Raw genomic sequence first — 5,619 nt, forward strand, 5'->3', positions numbered from 1 at the left:
AAACTACGGATTTAGCAGCGTGCTGAAACTGAGCGTGTGAGAACACTTATCTAAGTATACTGATATATGAGTAGACATAACGAGTCTCAATAAACTTCGAAATACATAACAGTACCTATCTCTCCATTCTTCGAAAGCTATAGGTGTCGATATTCATATGAGATAGCTTACACGCCATCTAAGCGTACTAAATTCGCAATGTAAGTATACTGAAACAATTGTAGATATTGTTGTACGTCAGGTAACAATATTAAGACTGGCGCGAGTACAATCATATTTTAATTTCTTCGATTATGTAAGAGCTAACGACTCAGATCAGATATGTTAAATGGTTCTAAGATATCACATATAAGAATATGTTCTTATATCAGCTATGTTATTTCTATGTGAGAATTCTGAGACTCCGACCAGGGGTAGTACGACCTTGTGGTGATTGGCTGAGTGGGCGGACCGGTAGAGCGGGGTGGCGTGGCGTGGCGTTGCGTGGCCTGACGTCACAGCGAGCCGGGCGTGGAATCTGCAGAGGGTTGTGCTGCTTTTCCAATTCCACCTTGATCCGCCGCATTTGTTTCAATCTCGAGTTTGTTTACAGTTTAACGGGGTGGCGACTGCGATATTTTAACCGCCCGTATAATTTATGTATCCATTGCGGCCGGTGGTGCCGCGCCGGCGCGTCGAATGTGAATTGGACTCCAAGGTTTGGCCCGTTATTGTCATTTGGCACCACCGTGGAGAAAGCATGGCCGCCGCTGCGCCCGGCGCCGCCGTCCTCGCAGCTGCGGCAGCTGCAGCTGCACACAATGGCGCATAAGCGGCACCTGGACACCTGGCTGGAGCCGCCCGTGGGGCCCGCGCGCTTACATATGATAGCTGACCGACGCCCCCCCCCCCTCCTCCTCTCTCCCCCGGTGGCCCGCGCGGCCGGCGGGGCGTTCCTCGCCTCACCCGTTTAATTGCGTTGATGGTAATGGTGATGGTGATTATACAGGCGACGCGATGGTGGACGGTGTGCACGCTGCGAATATTCTGCACACGTCCGTCGCCGTCGTCGCCGCACGCAGCAGCAGCAGCGAGATTTCGTGATGGTTATGGCGTGTTTCGCTGGCCGCCGCGCCGCAACGAAAGCGAGCAGCAGCAACAACAGCAGCAAAGAGAGAAGAAATTGGCGGCATAATGCGGCGTGGCTGGGAATGAGAAGGCGTTTGCGTCTCTTATCATTAACCCCTCGCGTGTCGCCGGCCCGGCCCGCCTCCGCCGTGCACTTCTTGCAGCGCCACCCAGCGCCAGCCAGCGCCCCGCCGCCGGCGCCGGCCTCGTTTTTAGGAGCGGGGCGGCACAATGGAGTGGGGGGCGCAAAGCTTTTTTCTGTACGGAGTTCGTTCGTACTTGCTGTGCTAGTAGTTGATCCGGTGGGGGCCAACAGACCAGACCAAGACTGGGCGGCGGGAGGGGGGGGGGGGGTTGAAGCTATGCCATGCTGTAGCGTGCACGTATAGCGGTCTGTGTGCGGCGCGGCGGCCTGGCAGGGGGTCGTCTCCCTCTCTCCCTTTGCCTTTCTCTCTCTCTCTCTCTCCCACTCCCTCTCTCGGTGACCCTTCCGAAGAGAGAGAGGAAGGCGGCGGGCGACTCCGCTCCGCAGGGCGCTATGTGCTGTTCGCCGATCGGAATCGCGCGCGCCTCGTCGTGCTGCTGCAGCTGCACGCCCGCCTGGCGCGCCTGGCGCCCCCAGCCGCTGCAGCTGCGGCAGCTGTACGCGCGCCCGTCTACTGCTGCTGCGGTGTGCGCGCGGGGCTCGGGTACATACTCTGCGCGCGCCCTCGCCGGCTCGAACCGCGGCGCTGGAGGAGATAGAGATCTCCCTCCCGTGTCACTGCCTCGCCTCGTGAGAATGAGGCGGTCGCAAAGGGCGCCCGCGCCGCGCTCACGCCGCGCTGGTGACACACTGCGTCCCAAGGTGAACGGGGCGGGGTTACACTGCCCCTATGTCGTTTATAATGCGGTCTTTCATTATTTTTCCATTTCTCTTTTTCTCCGAAAGGAAATCGATTCGTGTGCGTGCCCGAGTCTCGAAGGGACAGTTGGGACAGTCGGCCGAGGAGGAGGGGGAGGGGACTCGGGAGGGGATACTCATTTCGAGCGCCCCGCTGTAGTAATGACAATGCTTGGCGCCCGGCCACGGCTTGAGGTGGGGGGGGGGGGGCACGACGCGTGTGCAGCGTGAGTTTTGTATTGGCGGCCCAATGCGCTGCTGAGGGCGGCGGCGTCGCGGCGCCGACTTCCTGCCGAGGAGACTATCATCATCATCATCATCATCCCCTTGTTTGCCCGGGCAGGTGTGGGTGGAGTCGGGCGGAGGGGAGGAAGCCGCGCTTCCGGTGCAAACAGACAGACTCTGGCATTCCTCGCCCGCCATTGAGTCGCGTGACGGGGCTCTTGTTGTGGTGTGTGGCGGTGACCCCCGCGCGCTTGCACCCTCACGGCCTTCGGCGGCGGGGCGCTGCTGCATTCAGTCAGCGGCAGCAGCCACGGTCGGGAGCGCGCTGGATGAGAATTATGTTTGGGAAATATTTGGGTGATGTCTTTGTGTGCAAATGGCTTTGGTGCCGATTGCATCTCTGCGGCTGGGAACGCTGTGCTGAGGCCGCTGAGCGCGCTGCGCGGCTGTACGGCTGAGCGCGCCGCGAGCCAGCGGGCGGCTCATCCATCGGGACCCTCGGCTCAGCAGCGGCCCATTGTCCCTCGCGCGGCGCGGCCCGCGGCTCCCTTGGACGGACGACGGCCGCCGCGGCGGAGGAGTCGTCGTCGTCGTGTCGCCCGACTCCTCCTCCTCCCTCCTTGGCGGACGCGGAGAGTCCCGCTCGCCGTGTGTGCCCCTTTCTACTCTAATGACGCTGACACGAGGAAGTTTTTGGGCGGGGGAGCGGGGGGGAGGTGGAGCACACCTGATGGGACGCCCACGCCTCGCAGCGGGAGCTCCCCGCCCGTTCGACTTTGCCTCTTTCATCTCTTTCGATGCGCCTCGTCGTTTCCTTTCTGCCGTCTGTAAACGATATTCCTATCCTTCCTCCTTCCTGCGGGCGGGCGGGCGTCTCCGGCCGTTCAATGGGTCAGCGAGGGCGCGCTTTATATGCATTGACGGGCGGGGCGGGGCGGGCAGCGGAAGTGCCCAGGTGAGGAGGTGCACGGCACGGCCGCCGGGTCTGTCATCCTATGGAGGGGCCCCTCCTTGGTGCTCTTCCCTTTTAGCTGGTTTCTCCGGGCTCACTTCCCTCCCCCTCTTCCGGCCGCCCCTGTGTGCTTGCTTGCGACGTCCAGCCCCGTCCGCACCGTGACGTGCGCTTCCCGCTTGGCGTGTATAACGTGTGTGTAATGTGAGAGAAGGTATCCTTTCTCCTTCATCCTGCCCTTCGAATGGGAAAGGGTGCTGCTGCTGTTGGCGGGTCGCTTTGCCCGAATGGGGAACATCATCAGCGCCTCTCTGCGCCCGTACGAAGAGCGAAATAACATGCACTACACGGCGGGAGAACGGGACGCTCGTGAAAAGAAATAAAGTTTAAGGTGGGAAATGGGAGGAGAGCGCTGAGTAATGAGTTTCCATGATGATCATCGCGCCGCCGAGTCATGGGAGAGCTAATCCCTCCAGCAACGTAATCGCGTGGGGCGCATCTGGGGGGCGCAAGTGTCGAGGAGAGCGTGGCGCGGACTATAATCCCGCAGCCAAAACCGCCCCTGTTTGACGCCGGTATGTGGGAACCGCACGACGGCGGCGGCGTCGGTATAGTGGGAAGGCGGCGCGACGCCGCGCGACGCTCTCCTCCTCTAACCAGCACCCCGCGTCGCATTCTTGGTGTCGGAGCCTGAATGCAACGGGCCGGGCGTTGTAAAAATGAGCGACAAAGCTGCTCCTGCTCTAAGCCGATCAGTATAGTTTCGGCTGGTCAATCGGACACGCCCCGCCGGCCAGCTCGCTGCTGCGGCACGTTTACGACGCCTAGGGTGGCATTTATATGACCATCGTATTCTTAAATTGACAGGGAATAACGCGCCGCTTCCTCCTTAGAGGTGATCGCGGGCCTCGGAGGCCCTCCGCTCGGCCGAGCCCGTCAGCGGGGCCGTTCGTGTGACGAGATGATCAGTTTTGGGCGTTCGTCGCTCGTCGGGTGGTGGGATTTTGGCACCGCCACGGCTGTAAGATGGTGGAGGGGGGGAGAGGCCGGGGGTGAGTGCTTCTTCACTTACCGTGTGGTGCCCCCCTCCCCCCGCCGTGGGGCGGTAAAATTAGCCCAGCAATTTCTCTCTGTTTATATTTAGCGGGCGAGCGTCGCCGAGCTGAGTTGTGACCCGGAGAGGCCGCTGCACGTTCCGCGCTCTGGACGGACATGAGGTGTGGTGGTGGGGGGGGGGGGGGGGCTATTTCGGCCGCGCGGTGCACAGCGAGGTCCCCGTGCTGCTGCTGGTCCCTGGCCAGCAATGTCGCACGCACGACCGCACGCGTGCTCGCGGCCGCCGCGGCTGCGCGGGACACAGCATGTGGGGAGGGGAGGAGGGGTCAAGTTCATCACTGTCGAGAAAAAGTTTTGAAAACGACATTAAAAGAAGTTTTTGACGTGATTAACCGAGCAGCAGGTTCGCCTTTCTCTCCTTGCCGATGCCGGTCACGCCCGTGACGCAACCCCGCCGCTCTGATTGTGTCTGTGTGTGAGCGCGCTCGGCCGGCTGCCGGCTGGCGGGTTCAGCCTGGCGTCGTCCCGACGACTGTTGATCTGCGATTCCCCGCACAGTGTGCGCTCCCGCCCCGAGCGTGTTTGCGTCCCCACGTGGCGGCGCGTCAGGAGCGGCGGCGGCGGCGCCGTCTCGGCGTCCCGTTGGGCGAGGAGGGTATTGTCTGCGCGTAATTGGATGAGTTCGTCTGTTTTGCGGAAACTTGGCGTCGCGCGACGCTGATGCGTGTGTTTGCTTTCCGTTCGCGTTATTTTCCCAGGAGGAGTGAAGCGTTGCGGCGCGCTGTCTTTGGTGGGCGGAGCGGGGCGGGGCCGCTTCGCTCGCGAGGTGCCCGGCCGCCAAGGCCCGCCCTGCGCACGCCGCCCGCCCGGCGGATCAGAGCCAAACTTTCTCGTCCCGCGGGGCCTGCGGTCCTAAAGGCAGCCCGGTACCCAGCCCAGCCCTGCTCTCCCGAAACTCTGTTAAAAGCCTTTACAGACTGCCCAAAATGTTTTGCGCGGGCTTGTCGCTGAAACCTTCCACCCTCCTGCTTTCTCAGGATGGCCGAGGCCGGAGCCAAGGCCTGAGACTGCGGACAGGACAGCCCCCCCCTCCCCCTTTACCATGGTGGGCCCATGTCGCCAGCGTTTGGGGCAGACAGTGGGGTGCGGGTTCGAGGAGGGGGCGCAGAGTGTGAGATACGGAGGGAAGCCATGCAAGGCGGCCATAATTTTCCGCCACGACGATGATCCAGGAGCGCGCAGTAGACGGAGCAGCGGAAGGAGGGAGGGGGAGGGGGAGGGAAGCCCAGCGCGGCGCGCACGCCCTGGCCGCGTGTCTCGTGTTCCAATCTAAGAAAATTCCGCCGCCGAGGAGGGAGGTTGTGGGGGAAGGGTTTGGGTCTGTCGGGGTGGGGTT

Source organism: Frankliniella occidentalis, unplaced genomic scaffold, assembly GCF_000697945.3.
Source record: "Frankliniella occidentalis isolate FOCC.00 unplaced genomic scaffold, Focc_3.1 Scaffold26, whole genome shotgun sequence".
In the NCBI taxonomy this organism is placed as follows: domain Eukaryota; kingdom Metazoa; phylum Arthropoda; class Insecta; order Thysanoptera; family Thripidae; genus Frankliniella; species Frankliniella occidentalis.